This window comes from Pimephales promelas, chromosome 21, assembly GCF_988280905.1.
Source record: "Pimephales promelas chromosome 21, fPimPro1.hap1.1, whole genome shotgun sequence".
Classification (NCBI taxonomy): Eukaryota; Metazoa; Chordata; class Actinopteri; order Cypriniformes; family Leuciscidae; genus Pimephales; species Pimephales promelas.
The window spans coordinates 8,055,822-8,070,158 of record NC_142789.1 but is presented as its reverse complement, the minus strand read 5'-3'; the positions used below and the strand labels follow the sequence as shown (position 1 = coordinate 8,070,158).

At 36.2% G+C, this 14,337-nt stretch overlaps 1 long non-coding RNA gene across 3 annotated transcripts; it reads left to right on the top strand.

Annotated features, from left to right (window-relative positions):
- The first annotated feature begins 294 nt into the window (after window positions 1-294).
- On the top strand, window positions 295-12,963 carry LOC148970110 (uncharacterized). Of its 3 annotated transcripts, none has more exons than XR_016148502.1 (7): window positions 295-401; window positions 2,697-2,764; window positions 2,875-2,943; window positions 6,340-6,406; window positions 8,229-8,326; window positions 11,058-11,102; window positions 12,947-12,963. It is a non-coding gene; the product is annotated as an uncharacterized LOC148970110 (long non-coding RNA). The 3 variants fall into 3 exon arrangements; XR_016148501.1 differs by lacking the exon at window positions 12,947-12,963 and adding an exon at window positions 11,193-11,899; XR_016148500.1 differs by lacking the exon at window positions 12,947-12,963 and having other exon boundaries at window positions 11,058-11,899.
- The last annotated feature ends 1,374 nt before the right edge of the window (window positions 12,964-14,337 follow it).

The window sequence follows — 14,337 nt, the reverse complement described above, 5'->3', positions numbered from 1 at the left end:
TCCCGGTATTACACCCGCGTCATCAAAAATTTGCATGTTTTACACAAGTGTATGCTTCGAGGCCTGTGATTGGACAGATCGGTACCGGTAGGCGGGAAATTGCGAAAACACAATGGCGCCGGTGGGCGGAGCTTCATTCAGCGTCAGCATAGTCTTTATAACAAGCAACTTAATGCAAAATAATTATTATTTAAGTATTTTTGCCTGTAATTTATTAATTGTGGATTAATTGTATGATAAATAAATGAATAAAACCCTGTTTATATCATGATAAGTTAGACGTAACTTAATCAGGTCACGGTCGTCACGGTCACTTCCTGTTTGAACGAGAGACAAACTCTGGACCCGAAAGGACCGAAAGGACATATCTGGACCCGATGAAAGCAACTGTTATGTGTTAGGTAAGTTATAATGTTGTTTAATTGCTTCTCTAATAGCACCTGGGTCTGTTTGGCTTGTTTGTGATGTCCTGTAGGCTCTTTGCTGCTCGTTTTACAGTTAGAAAGCAGCTAGCGCGTGATGCTAACGGAGCTAGCGGACTTTTAAGTTAGTGATTCTGTTTACAGACTGACATGAGGGAATCAGCGATGCTTGTGTCATTTTAAACTCGTTTTAGATTGAACTTTAATTGTAACTGCTACCTTTAATGATCACATAAAATAGTCTAGCCTTCATAATAACGCGTTGTCATGACTACAGTCTGTGTTTTTTACCCAGTACAGTATATTACTACAGTTATGCTTACATTAAGAAACATGTGCTCTTATCACTCCTGACTATAATTCAATATACTCTGAATATTAATATAACTGTCAGTCTGATTAAGTCTTATTAATACTGTTACTATTGCCTGTAATTTATCAATTGTGAATGCAATTTATTAAATGAATAGTTATGTTCAATTAACATATTCCTTAAATATCATATAATAAAGTATTCAAATAACTTGAATGCCGTTTACCATAATTTATCGATTTATTTAAAACAAACTTGTTGAATAATATGTCAATAGGTCAGGATTACTCCAGGGCAGATTCAGCCATCATTATAAAGCTGAATTCAGTGTTTCCATGCTTAAGTGACACTGTTTAATAAAGCTGTGTCAGGTACATGATATGTTATTTACAGTTACTTGTTTTATTATTAAAGGTTAAAAATGACCCAATGTAATAGACAGGCACGATATTGCAAAAAACTGATATTGCAATATTTGTTGTTGTTTTTTTCTACAATACATAATGCAACATATAAAAAGCAATTTCTACAAATGACTTAAATAGCTCTATTTGGCAATAATGAATCATTCTAGAATGATTGGCGTGATTTTGTTGGGGTTTGTATCTGTATAGAAAAAAATAAGCATAGATAAAAAAAATGTAACAAGGATGTGAAATAATCAGTGGCTCATATTTTCCAGGTAAGTCTAGCAACATTTAGGTACTGAAATTGAGTAAATAACTGTAAAATAACACTGCATCATCTTTAGGTTATGCATGTATAGCCTGACTTCACATATGCCTAATACTGCAGTGTCACTAGACTCACTACCACAGATAGGTATGAATGATAAAGCAATATATTGTGCAGCCCTACAGATTAATGTTCAGGGCTTTAGTGCATCACATTACATGCGTGTTCATTACAGTATGTCAGGTTGTGTGTAGCTTTACACCTGGTTTATGAGGACACCGTTTTATGAGGACATCATAAGAACATGTTCCTGATGTTTGACTTGACTGGAGAATCTGTGTGTGTTGTGTAAGTTTGACAGAATCCTGGTCTATGAGGACACAGTTTTACCAGGACACACATATGGAATAGTAGGATTGATACTGATATACTGACCCATAATTCACAGCTCATTTTGGCGAATACCAATATCAAAAACTATTTGTGCTTGTTAGATTAAATGTAATCATTGAAGAAGTTAAAAAATAGTAACCTCTGTTGAAATTGGCTTTCAATAAGTAATAATAAAATTTGTACTTGTTTGTCTTTATATATATATATATATATATATATTATTTGCTCTTCTTTCTTTTTTTCAGATGATAACTGATAAGACCATGTTAATGTAATAATTGAGTTATTCCTTAAAGAATAGAACAGATTTCAGTTCCTCAGAAACAGATTGTTATCAGTCACTGAATTATGATTGTGTGTATAAGAAGTGAGTCATGATCACGTACTGTATTTCTAGCACAGGCGCAATGTCTCGTATTATATCACTCTCATACATAAACATACTTAAACTCAGGGTGCCATCCAAATGTTTCTAGTTACCAGTGTCCTGGTAAAACTACTGTCCTCATAGACCAGACTTCTGTCAAACTTACACAACACACTGAGATTCTCCAGTCAAGTCAAACATCAGGAACATCTCATCTCATCTTATGATGTCCTCATAAAAAAATGGTGTAAGACACGTGACATTCTTTAATGAAAACACTTGTAATGTGATGCATAAAATCCATTAAAATTACCTTGGCTAACATTTAAATATTGAAATGTTTTGTAATCTTGTATATTATCTCAAATCAATATTTCATGTGGAAATAAGTATTGATAGGTAGCTGTGTATCGGGACCCTGATTATTAATAACTGGCTGACTACATTGTCCTTATATATTATTTATGATTTTTTTAAACTCTTAGGTGAAGTGTTCTGTATGTAACGCTTTATTTCATATTTTCAGATGAGCCATAAGACCCAGTTGTCCTCAGGCAGTGATGATTATGTGCTCTGACTCTGGGACTGCACGAGGTAAGTGAGAGTTGTGCTGGAAGAGAATGAGCAAACGAAGCAGACACATTGTGAGATCTAGTGTTCACATATTTACACCAGTGTTTCATGTCTACTTTTATGTTTTGTAGACTCCCAGTGAGGTTGATCGCTCCACTCTCGAAATCAACACTCGAAATCAAGTCGGAGATGAACAGAAGGTATTGTTTTTTTTTTTTTTTTTTTTTGGGAAATCAAATTAGGGATACACAGATATGAACATTTGGGCCGAGTTCAATAACTGATCATTCTTTATATTTGAAAGCCGAGATCTGATATATTGGCAAATTGTATATACTTTGAAAGGCCTAATTACAAAAACGAAACGATCATCATTAAAAGCCAATCTCCCAAACACTTCAACATGAAACAAACAAATACAGTACAGTAGCCTAGTTTGAACCAGTGAGGAATTAATTAACTTTAAAATTTATTTTACATTCATATTTCCATTCACTTTTTTGAAAAAAATGTTAGTGTCTTGTTAGTATTAGTTAACATTAACTAACAATGAACAATAGTTCTACAGGATTTATTAATCTTTCTTAAAGAGCCATTAAACCCCAAACCAAATTTTCTGAGATTTTAACAGAGGTATGTGTGTTGAACACCATTGAAGACAATGTTAGCATCTGTTAGATTTAATAGTATGGTTAAAATGGTTAAATTTAAGGGGTATTTTTCCGCTTTTTTCGTCTTCCAGTTTTAAAATCTTCATCGTGGCAGTGCGGTGTTAGTGCGTTGATGACGGAGAAACATCTCCGAGTGTTGTTCTTTGCTCGGGTTTTAACAAAAAGGAAACGTTCAAATCGCTTAAAACCATAGACTGTAAAAGAAATGGCTGAACGACTGCGCAGGCTCAAACTGAGCTTGACGACGGAGATGAGACTTGAGTAACCTAGTAGCGGTGCAAAGAGAAATCTGAATCATTCCCTTCCAAATCTTGCAGAGCCGGAGAGCGCGAGTAAGAGCTGTCCATGAGCTCGCAGCAGGAGCAACTCTACAGCTCTCTATGGGCTTCTCCCTTGACTTTATGCCTCCACGTCCCCCCGAATGCTGAGCTTCTCCTCCACTCTATATGGTAATTGCTCTAGTGTGCGACAGAGTCTCGTGACGCAATCGTTAGCCTATTTTTACAAAAACATCTTCTAAATCGGCCGTAACGTAAGATACAAAGTAATGGGGCCTTTTATACATTGTCATGTTTCTTTAGTAGGGTTTGGTATCGTTTGGGTTTTATCCGATACCAGTACCTACTAGGTATTTTTTAAACGGTTCCGGTGCCTAAATGGTTCTTGAAACGGTACTCAAGAAAAGGAAACCGCACACACTTTGTCAAAAAAATAATATCCCTTTATTTACAGGGCCAAACTGGACACAATATTAACTTACAATATAAACAAGTAACATATGTTAATAATAAATAAACCAAATATAAAATAAAAAATCATATTTACATAATATCAAATAAAACAATATTATATCAAACAATATAATTATACTGGAGATTAATAGAGATTACTACCAGGGTAATATAATATCGACATGGCTACAGGTTCCCATGTTTTGTCTGCTTTAACTAGTCATGTAAGTTATCTGGTCATTTACTAGTTAAGCTCTTATCCAGTTTTATATTTCGTTCCCACTGCATATGAACATATGAAAGAGAACGTCTCTGTGTAAACCATGTTCTCTGAATAGGGAACGAGATGCTCCGTTCGCTGCCAAACTCCTCGCGCTGCTGACAAGCTTCCTTTTTCAACAGAGAAATCTGAGGAGCAGAGCATGCGCGCACTAATATAATATGACGACGTGAGCGTCAAGGCGGTGCGAATGGTGATTCTATATGGGCTTAAGTTCAGACAATCGTTCTGACGCGTAATTTTACACGTGAAATGCAGCCAAACCTTGCAGCGTTTTGTCTTCGGCATCTTCAATAATATCCTCGCTATCGGCAGACGTTCCGGGAGTCTCCCGCATATTGATAACGGCTCCTGGATAATCGCAAATTAGTTCAAATCTCCCGGAATCTAGAGCGAGCGAGCAAAAGCGCGTGCGAGACAGATCAGACAGTGCTTCAATAAACCGTATAGTACGCGCACGTTGGAGAGGGAGAGGGAGACAGCGAGAGACTGCGTGTGTGCGCCTCACGCCATAGACTTTGGTTACTACCCAACCCTTTTCTTTAGAAATAAATAATGGACAAATGGAGTCTTTGGACATCTTCGATGTAAAGTTATTCGCTGTCACCAAAATGATTGGGAGTCAATGGAAGCCAACGTTTCTGATAAGTTCCTCGATTTTGACGGATTAGAAATGGGCTTGAATGAGGTCTATGCCAGACTTACTTGCAGAGTAAATCTAAATTTGCCGGAAGTTGTCTGGGTTTGCCAAGTCCACTCCGCACACACAATAAGGGAATGATTTTACTCAAACCATATTGTTGATAAATGATACAAGAACAAAAAAAAGTACTAGTTATGAATAATAACGCATCAGTGTTTTTTAAACATGTAGAACTTTTTAATATAAAACATTTGAATATTACAGTAAACATCTTTAATATTTCTGTTTCAAATAGCGTTGTGTTTGAGCTGTGCTAAAGCTTAAGAGCTGAAGGAACACCCATAAACTGAAGCTTTATTAGATGGTTTTAGCTCAACGGAACACAGCCTATATATGATTGATTAGATATTTATACAAAATCATGCAGACATTAACTTGAGAAAAGTTATATAGTGAAACTCCTGTTGTGGATGAAACAGCAGCTAAACCCAAAGAATTCACAAAGTTTTTAATGCAGTAGTTTGCTCATTATAATGTTATGTATATGACAGTCCCAATCATAGTTATTATTGTTCTGCTTTGCTGTTTGAGCGCATGTGCTAAAGGAGATGATCACCGCTAGGCCTACAGTGAAGCGCTTTACTGCAGCGATCATTTACTCAGCCAAATGATTTCTATATGAGATAAAGTATATATATATATATATATATATACATATACATATAACAAAATAAAAGAGATCACAGATTTGTGATTCAAACTGTTCACAACCATCATGGGGAACAGCGCACATCTGAAGCTGAAGGACATAATCCATTATTCATCAGTGTTAATCAACCTAATTTTCCTATCGAATTGACAACGATAACATTAAAAATTTATTTTCCAATACTGATATGGAGCCCTATATATCATACATCTCTGAGTGGTTATGACCATATATCTATAGGGTTTTAACTATATACATGATCACAACTTGCGTATGTCACCCTGTTTTAAAACTGAAGTCCCTATTCATCTCATTAATTTGATCACTATTAATACTAAGTGGTTTGAAATGTACCATCATGCCTGAATTTGTTTTGGCATGATCAGCCTTCTTTTGCTCAAGTATATCATTGATAATGTGAAATTGTTTTAATCTTATGTTTTATGACCGTGATCAGTCAGTGTTGATGGAGTCAAGTATCTGTGCTGCTTCATTTGGAGAATCTCTGAGTCCTTTGTCTTTAGTAGAATGTTAATTTTTTCTTTCTTTACCTTGCTTTCAGATGAGCCCTGAGAAGGACCATATCAGATCATCATTGGAGGGTCAAGAGTCAAGACTGTGTTGACATGGTAATAAAAAGAGCATTGCATCATTTTAGAAATTGCTAGTCTAGTAAGATCTTTATCACATCATATTTTTTTTTTTACACCTGAGGCCTGTACCATGATGCTGATCATCAACTTTCTCTGTCAACTCAGGCTTTGATCCTGAGTTTAGGTGTGACATCAGTAGCCAACAGCCAATCACATGCTGAGAAAGAGAAACTCATTCAAAACTGAAATTCATTTCTCGCAAGAGAAAAGCAGCACAATTCACTTATTAAATAGAAATATTAAAATATTAAGAATTTAAACAAATTTACACAACAAGAAGAAAATATCTGTCTATGAAAGAGGACAACTAAAAGAAAAAGGCTTGTCACTGTATATCAGTGCAAGTAAAAGTTGTGAAGTTTTATAGCTTCATATTTTTATAGCTATAGCATTTTATAGCTTTATCTATTGATTCTAAAGTATATTTATGTTACCTTTTATATATTTATTTATTCATTTAAAATCTGCATTGTAGTTGATGAACTAAAATTGTACATGTGTGATAGATTAAGGGAATAATAATTTCTAAATCATACAAATTTATTATTCTAAATAAACATTACTAAAAATTACTAAAAGACTTTCATGGTGCCTTAAACCCAGGGTTGGCGCAAAGTAAACTGAAACATAGCTGGCTAGCCACCTAAACCAGCTTCATGGTAAAGGCCCCGGGTCATTTCATTGTCAAAACAATTCCATTTACACCTGGCCACATAAATGTGTTCACAAAACGGATATAAATCCGAATCTTCAAATCCCACGCTATATCAGATTTAAAGGTGTTCACGTCATTGAAAGCAACCACTATGAGCCACATTTTATGTATCGTCAGCTAATTTTAAGATCAATAGAGAGAGAGTAACATCTGCACTGGTAAAATCATCAAGATGACTCTGTTGATCATCTGTGACTTTAGTTTTCAATTGGTATTTTGCGCATCAGAATGCTGAAGAGATACTCAGCTACTCATCTGTAGTGATGCGTGTTGCAGAAGCACTGTCATATCTCACTATAACATGTCATTATAGCCTCTTAACTGTTTATTATTTGGCATTTTTTCGGAGTCAAATTTATACAGTGTTACCATTTATTACCTTTACTCTAGTGACCCACCACAGTTTGATCCAAATGAACCAAAAATATTTGTCTTTGTTTATTTTATATTATATCATAATTCTTTTTTTTAAATATTATTTATTTTTGGCAAAGCATCTCTCAAACAAACTAAAATCAAAAGTACAACATGGTTTATAGCGCCCTTATCAAATGGCAAAAGTCGATAATTAAGCAAGTGCTGAAGAGCACACTTTACTCGCTCGATCAGCTCATGATCTGCCTTTTTCCACGCCCCGTTTCTCAGGGAATGAATGCAGTGAACTCCATCTCTGAGTTTAACATGCATTTGGCACGCAACCAGCACCAGTTACATTATTTTCACATTCGCATTATATCCACATTTTTTGTGGTAATAAGATTTTGTAATAAGATGCGTTTATAAACCTGTTTTCACTGAAACTGCAGGTTTCTGCCAGTATAACAGCTTATGTGACGAAATTAAGAAAGTATTATAACCTCCTATTGTAAAATAATATACGCATAAAATATTAATTTTTCATTGACAGTTTTAGAATATTACGGTCTTAGCGATAATTCGAATAATAGGCATCTTAGTGAAGTATTATAGTTTTTATTAATATTATTATTATTAAACGGCGTAATTTTTCATGTTTCATAAATGACATCTGAATACAGGTTAAACTGAAGATGTTCTTGTTTTAAATGTCTCTTTTTCTCTTAGATGAGATCAGTGTGACGGATTCTGCTGCCAGTGATCCTGATGGAAGCGGTTCTGGAGGAGATGTTGCTGATGGAGCTGCAGCGTCTCTAGTTATGTTGGTATGTGTCAACTAATGCTGGGTACACACCAAAATAATTTTTACATCTTATAAGATTTTCAAAATGTGATAGACCACAAACATGAGGCCAAAAATCCTAGATTTAACCATTTTGCTCCTATAGTTTTGCTCCACACACGAACAGGTTTTTAACCAGAGTCTCGACTGTGAGCACAAAATCTCGCAAGAGTTCAGAATACAGAATACAGAATAGTTTTTGGAAAGGTTTTACATAACACGTTGTATAAACATTCGTGCTGTTGCCACAAATCTAGCTGATCCTCCATCTCTGCTGTCCACAACAATTTCACTTTGTGCTGCGCCATGACTGCGTTTGTTATGGGTGTCAAAATGAATCGTTTCTACGATGCATTGTGATGCGGACGAGGACGATTTGGTATCGGTTCAGTAATAGACCATAACCGGTTATAATGCACTGACGCTTTTTTCTGACGTCATTTATCACGTATGTGCTTTGTTGCGGTAGCATACACTGGCAGAGGGAGGCGAGTCCCCCCGAGTGCGAGTCAATAAAAATGCTCCAACTACTTTAAAAGCCTACATCTGGCCACATTTGGCTTTTATGAACAACCCGGTAAGACCTGGAGAAGACACGCGCTGTGTGCGCTCATGTCACGCACACAGATTATGCAGGATGTAATACCACTAACTTGATAAACCGTGTTAGCCGTGTGCACCCGAGCTGTTATTGCGTGCAGATTCACTGCTTTAGAGTAAGATGAGCTCCAATGTCACCCGAATCCACAGCCAAACACACATCATCCACACGCCCTAATAATGCTCTCTGACTTAAGTATCCGCACCCAATGGTCAAATTAAAATTATACTGTGTTGCGTATATAACTGGCTTAATTGTTTTAAGCCAGTTGTATAGACTGAAAACAATTATAAACGCAACACTTTTGTTTTTGCCCCCATTTTTCATGAGCTGAACTCAAAGATCTGAGACTTTTTCTATGTACACAAAAGGCCATTTCTCTCAAATATTGTTCATAAATATGTGTTAGTGAGCACTTCTTCTTTGCCGAGATAATCCATCCACCTCACAGGTGTGTTTTAGGCTGGCCACAATAAAAGGCCGCTCTATAATGTGCAGTTTTATCACACAGCACAATGCCTCAGATGTCGAAGTTTTGAGGGAGCGTGCGATTGGCATGCCGACTGCAGGAATGTCCACCAGAGCTGTTGCCCATGAATTGAATGTTAATTTCTCTACCATTAGCCGTTTCCAAAGGTGTTTCAGAGAATTTTCCAGCACATCCAGCCGGCCTCACAACCGCACACCACGTGTAACCACATCAGCCCAGGACCTCCACATCCAGCCTCTTCTCCTACAAGACTGAGACCAGCCAACCAGACTGCTGCTGCAACAACCAGTTTGCATAGCTGTCAGAAAGTGTCTCAGGGAAGCTCATCCGCATGCTCGTCCTCCTCATCGGGGTCTCGGCTGGACTACAGTTCATCCTTGTAACCGACTTGAGTGGACTAATTCTCACATTCGATGCCGTCTGGCACTTTAGAGAGCTGTTCTCTCCACGGATGAATCCCGGTTTTCACTGTACAGGACAGATGGCAGACACCGTGTATGCCGTCGTGTGGATGAGCGGTTTGCTGATGTCAACGTTGTGGATCGAGTGGCCCATGGTGGCGGGAGGGTTATGGAATGGGCAGGCGTATGTTATGGACAATGAACACAGGTGCATTTTATTGATGGCATTTTGAATGCACAGAGAGACCGTGACGAGATCCTGAGGCCCATTGTTGTGTCATGTTGCAGCATATATAGTTGCATATATAGTATGCAACAATATCATGTTGCATACTCACCGGATATGTGACCCATTGAGCATGTTTGGGATGCTCTGGATCGGCGTTTAAGACGGTGTGTTCCAGGTTCTGCCAATATCCAGCAAGTGGACCAACACTGGACCAACATTACACACTCCACAATCAACAACCTGATCAACTCTATGCGAAAGAGATGTGTTGCACTGCGTGAGGCAAATGGTGCTCACACCAGAGACTGACTGAGGGTTTTTTGACCCCCCAATACAGTAGAACTGCACATTTTAATGTGGCCAGCCTGAGGCACACCTGTGCAATAATCACATAGTCTAATCAGCATCTTGATACGCCACACCTGTGAGGTGGATGGATTATCTCGGCAAAGGAGAAGTGCTCACTAACACTGATTTAAACGATATGTGAACAATATTTGAGAGAAATGGCCTTTTGTGTACATAGAAAAAGTCTTAAATCTTTGAGTTCAGCTCATGAAAAATGGGGGCAAAAACAAATGTGTTGCGTTTACAATTGTTCAGTGTGTGTGTGTGTATATATATATAATGCTATAGTGTTTCAGTAGGTAATATCAGATTACATTTCTTAACATTTCTTTTGTCATTAATTGTAATAATCAGTCAATAATCAGTTATCAATAATCAGATATTTGCACTATAGTGTGCACCTTTTCTAGAAGAACATTAATGGAGTCAGTGTTGCACCAACATTGTAATTCTGGCCGATACCAATACGTTGATGATGTTCATGTTGGTCTAAAACTTTAAAAGCATCTGTTTAACACAACATTTCATCTGAATATCATTTGAAATGTATTTTTTAGATATCAGATGTAAAACCAGTTTTAAGCTCTAGATACAGGTTTGAGTTACATCTGAGTTTCTGATCAGTATATAACTGATTTCTTCCAGGTGTTCAGAAGATGCCCATCGAGAAAACCACTGACGTGCCTCAAGGTACCCGAGGTTTAAATCAGAATATGACCATCTAGTAAGCTTTATCTATGAGAGCTCATGTACTTACAAAGCATGTTGTATTCTGTACAGAGAATGACAGTGAGGAAGAAATTGAAAACCTTGTGGAAAGGACAAAAAGTGTGCTGATCAAATGCTGAAGTTACAGCTGCAATTAAACATGTTAAGGCACATATAACCAAAGGAAAACTGGCCACACTGACTGAATGGCAGAAGTGTAAGACCACTGAAGACCCTTTCCGTGGAGTTTCAATCTCTACCTCACTCTCATTCTCAGCGCAGAAGAATACATGCTTTAGTAAGCTCTAAACACACGGGAGCTCATGTACTTACAATGATAGTTATATTAACACTAGACGCTTCTAGAGCTGATGTACAACCCAAGCAAACTTTGTTAAATAATTTTCCTGTAAATCTGCTTTGAAACTTGACTTGACAATTCTGTTTATATTTTCTGGAAATAACAGAGGTAAACCGTCCGTTGTAATTTGGTTTGTTTTGCAAATGTATATATCGCGATATGCATATCGCGACGGCTTGCAATAGCTGGGGTCATGAACAAAAGAAAATCACTCACTGCTGTTTGCTGAATAACTGTATATATGTAAATAATACAGTGAAAACTAAGCAGTGTTTTATTTTCACATTTGATTATTCAGTTTCTGTTGTTAAATAATCCTAATGTAGGATAATCTGAACCCTGTGCTTTAGCATAAGAAGTGTTATTTTAATATCAGTGTACAGTAAAACACTGATGTTCACTTTCAGAAGCTGATGTTTTCTTGTCACAAAAAGAATGTGAAACATGTATGTAAGGTTAAATAATAGATAATTTAAGTTTGTTTTACACACTTTAAACATTACTGTATCGAATATCGCATTATTTAATGAGTTAACGCATATCGCTTTTTTCTTCAATACTGTGCAGCACTAAGCAGCATCTATTGTATGTTGAGTGAGTTAATTTTATACATTTCAAAGCCTGTTTAATGACATCTTTAAAATGTGTCTGCTTCAAAGGGCTGTTTTGTCAATCATTGACCATGTTTTTAAGTTTGTGGATGTGACTTTACACTTAAAATGGCATGACATGATGGAATTACATGGTAAAACTGAAAAAAAACCTCAATGTTTATGATGATATTATTGAAGTCATAATTAAAGCACTTGTAAAACACTTCTGTCCCTGTAATGTTGCAAGTTTTTTTGTGTATTGTATTGGAGATCCAGTACTCTTAAATCACCCTAGTCTTGGTAATACACCATCTCGTCAGGTTTGTGTGTGTGTGTGGGCATGTACCAGTAAAACACACTCGTCCGTATAATGTTGGATTGTGCAGTTGTGTATTGTGTTTAAGATCCAGTACTCTTAAATCACTCTAGTCTTGGTAATACACTATGTTATCAGGTGTGTGTGTGTGTGTGTGGCCATGTACCAGTAAACACACTCGTCCTTATAATGTTGGATTGTGCAGTTGTGTATTGTGTTTAAGATCCAGTACTCTTAAATCACCTTAGTCTTGGTAATACACCATCTCGTCAGGTTTGTGTGTGTGTGTGGGCATGTACCAGTAAAACACATAGGTCCCTGTAATCCACCCAAATGACATATTTTGTGTATTGTAAAATGAGTGTCCTCATAATCAGGTCGGGCCCCATAAATCACAATTATGTCATAGGCGGGAACATTTTAGGAGGGGGCGGGAATGTCCTTGTATACCACCATTTTTATATTTTCTGTTCTGTTGTGTGTATAGAACATTTAAAGTCAGATTTGTGATCTGCAGATCAAAACAAAATTTTTGATAGTTGTATCATCACTGTAGGGCATTGGGAAAGGTGTGTCCCTATATACCACCACCACACCGGTGCGACCTTCTATACCACAAAAACAAGTATGTGTGTGTGTGTGTGTGTGTGTGTGTGTGTGTGTGTAATCGTATTCCGCTCTCTGGTAATTAACTTGACAGCATGAAAAATGGCCGTGATAAACGGTCTCCTTCTATAAAACACAAATATCCCATAATATTTTTTGCCGCAAACTCAATGAGCAAAAGACATCAGGGATTTGATTGCACTAATCACGTGGAATCGTTCTAAAGCTCAGGAACAGAAAAAGATGCATCAACTTTTCCTCTGTTGTAAGGAGAATAACAATACTCTGCAGTATTCTAGGCCTGTTACACTGGGTGAAGAGAGCTTGTAATATGATTTAGTCTTTACTCTCATGTGTGTTCTAAAATCAAATTACTGAGATGGAATGAATTTCTAAAACTATAGGCTTTAGCATTGTGGACTTTCAAAAAAATCATTTTCCTCACAGTTTCGCTAGATTATTTAATAATATTTATATACATTAAATAAATGTTGAACGTAATTACTAACTTTTTTATGTCATTTGTGGATTGGATGACTCTTTTGTCTTGCTATGACTTATTAATGCAAAGAGAAAAACATCAAAATAAGTGATTTTATTTAACCCCAAAATTTTACTCAACATAACTGAACCCATCTTAAAAGCATTTATTTATAATAACAAAGGTAATCTTTATGCATTAAATAGGGTATAAATTACCACTTTTTACAGTGTAACTAGCATTTTATGATTCCTAAATAAACACAAGTATTATTTTCACACTTCTGAGTAAAACTGCAACTTGATTGGAAATGGCATACAATAATTCATTCTGTTGTTCACCAGCAATATTACCTTGATTTTCCATTATTGTCTTCACAAATCAAATGTCTCATATTACATATCAAGCACACTCTTCACAACACATGTTCATTAAGGACTGATGTCACTTTGTTAACCTAGTTATATATTTTATAATATTTTTATAAAATATTTTTATAATACATTTAATATTTAAATATTTAATATTTTTATAATACATGTTCATATTGTAAGGGTAAAACTATGAAAACTATACTTAAAAATCATTTGATAAACAGAAGATGCACACACTGAAGACATGGCAAAGTATTTGCAAGACAGTTAAAATAGGTAAAGGTTAATGGTGAATAAAAATGGAGAAAAAAATTAAACCTACTTAAAATAATGAATATAGAAAACCCTGTAAGATTCAGTAGGATGTAAAAAATGCTAATGTCAATAGAAATACAATAATGTTGTAAATGGTATTAGCCCTTCATGGAGTTAAAATTTGATTTGAAATTTGAGAACTTGCTTTGTCTCTAATGCCAGTGCCATGGT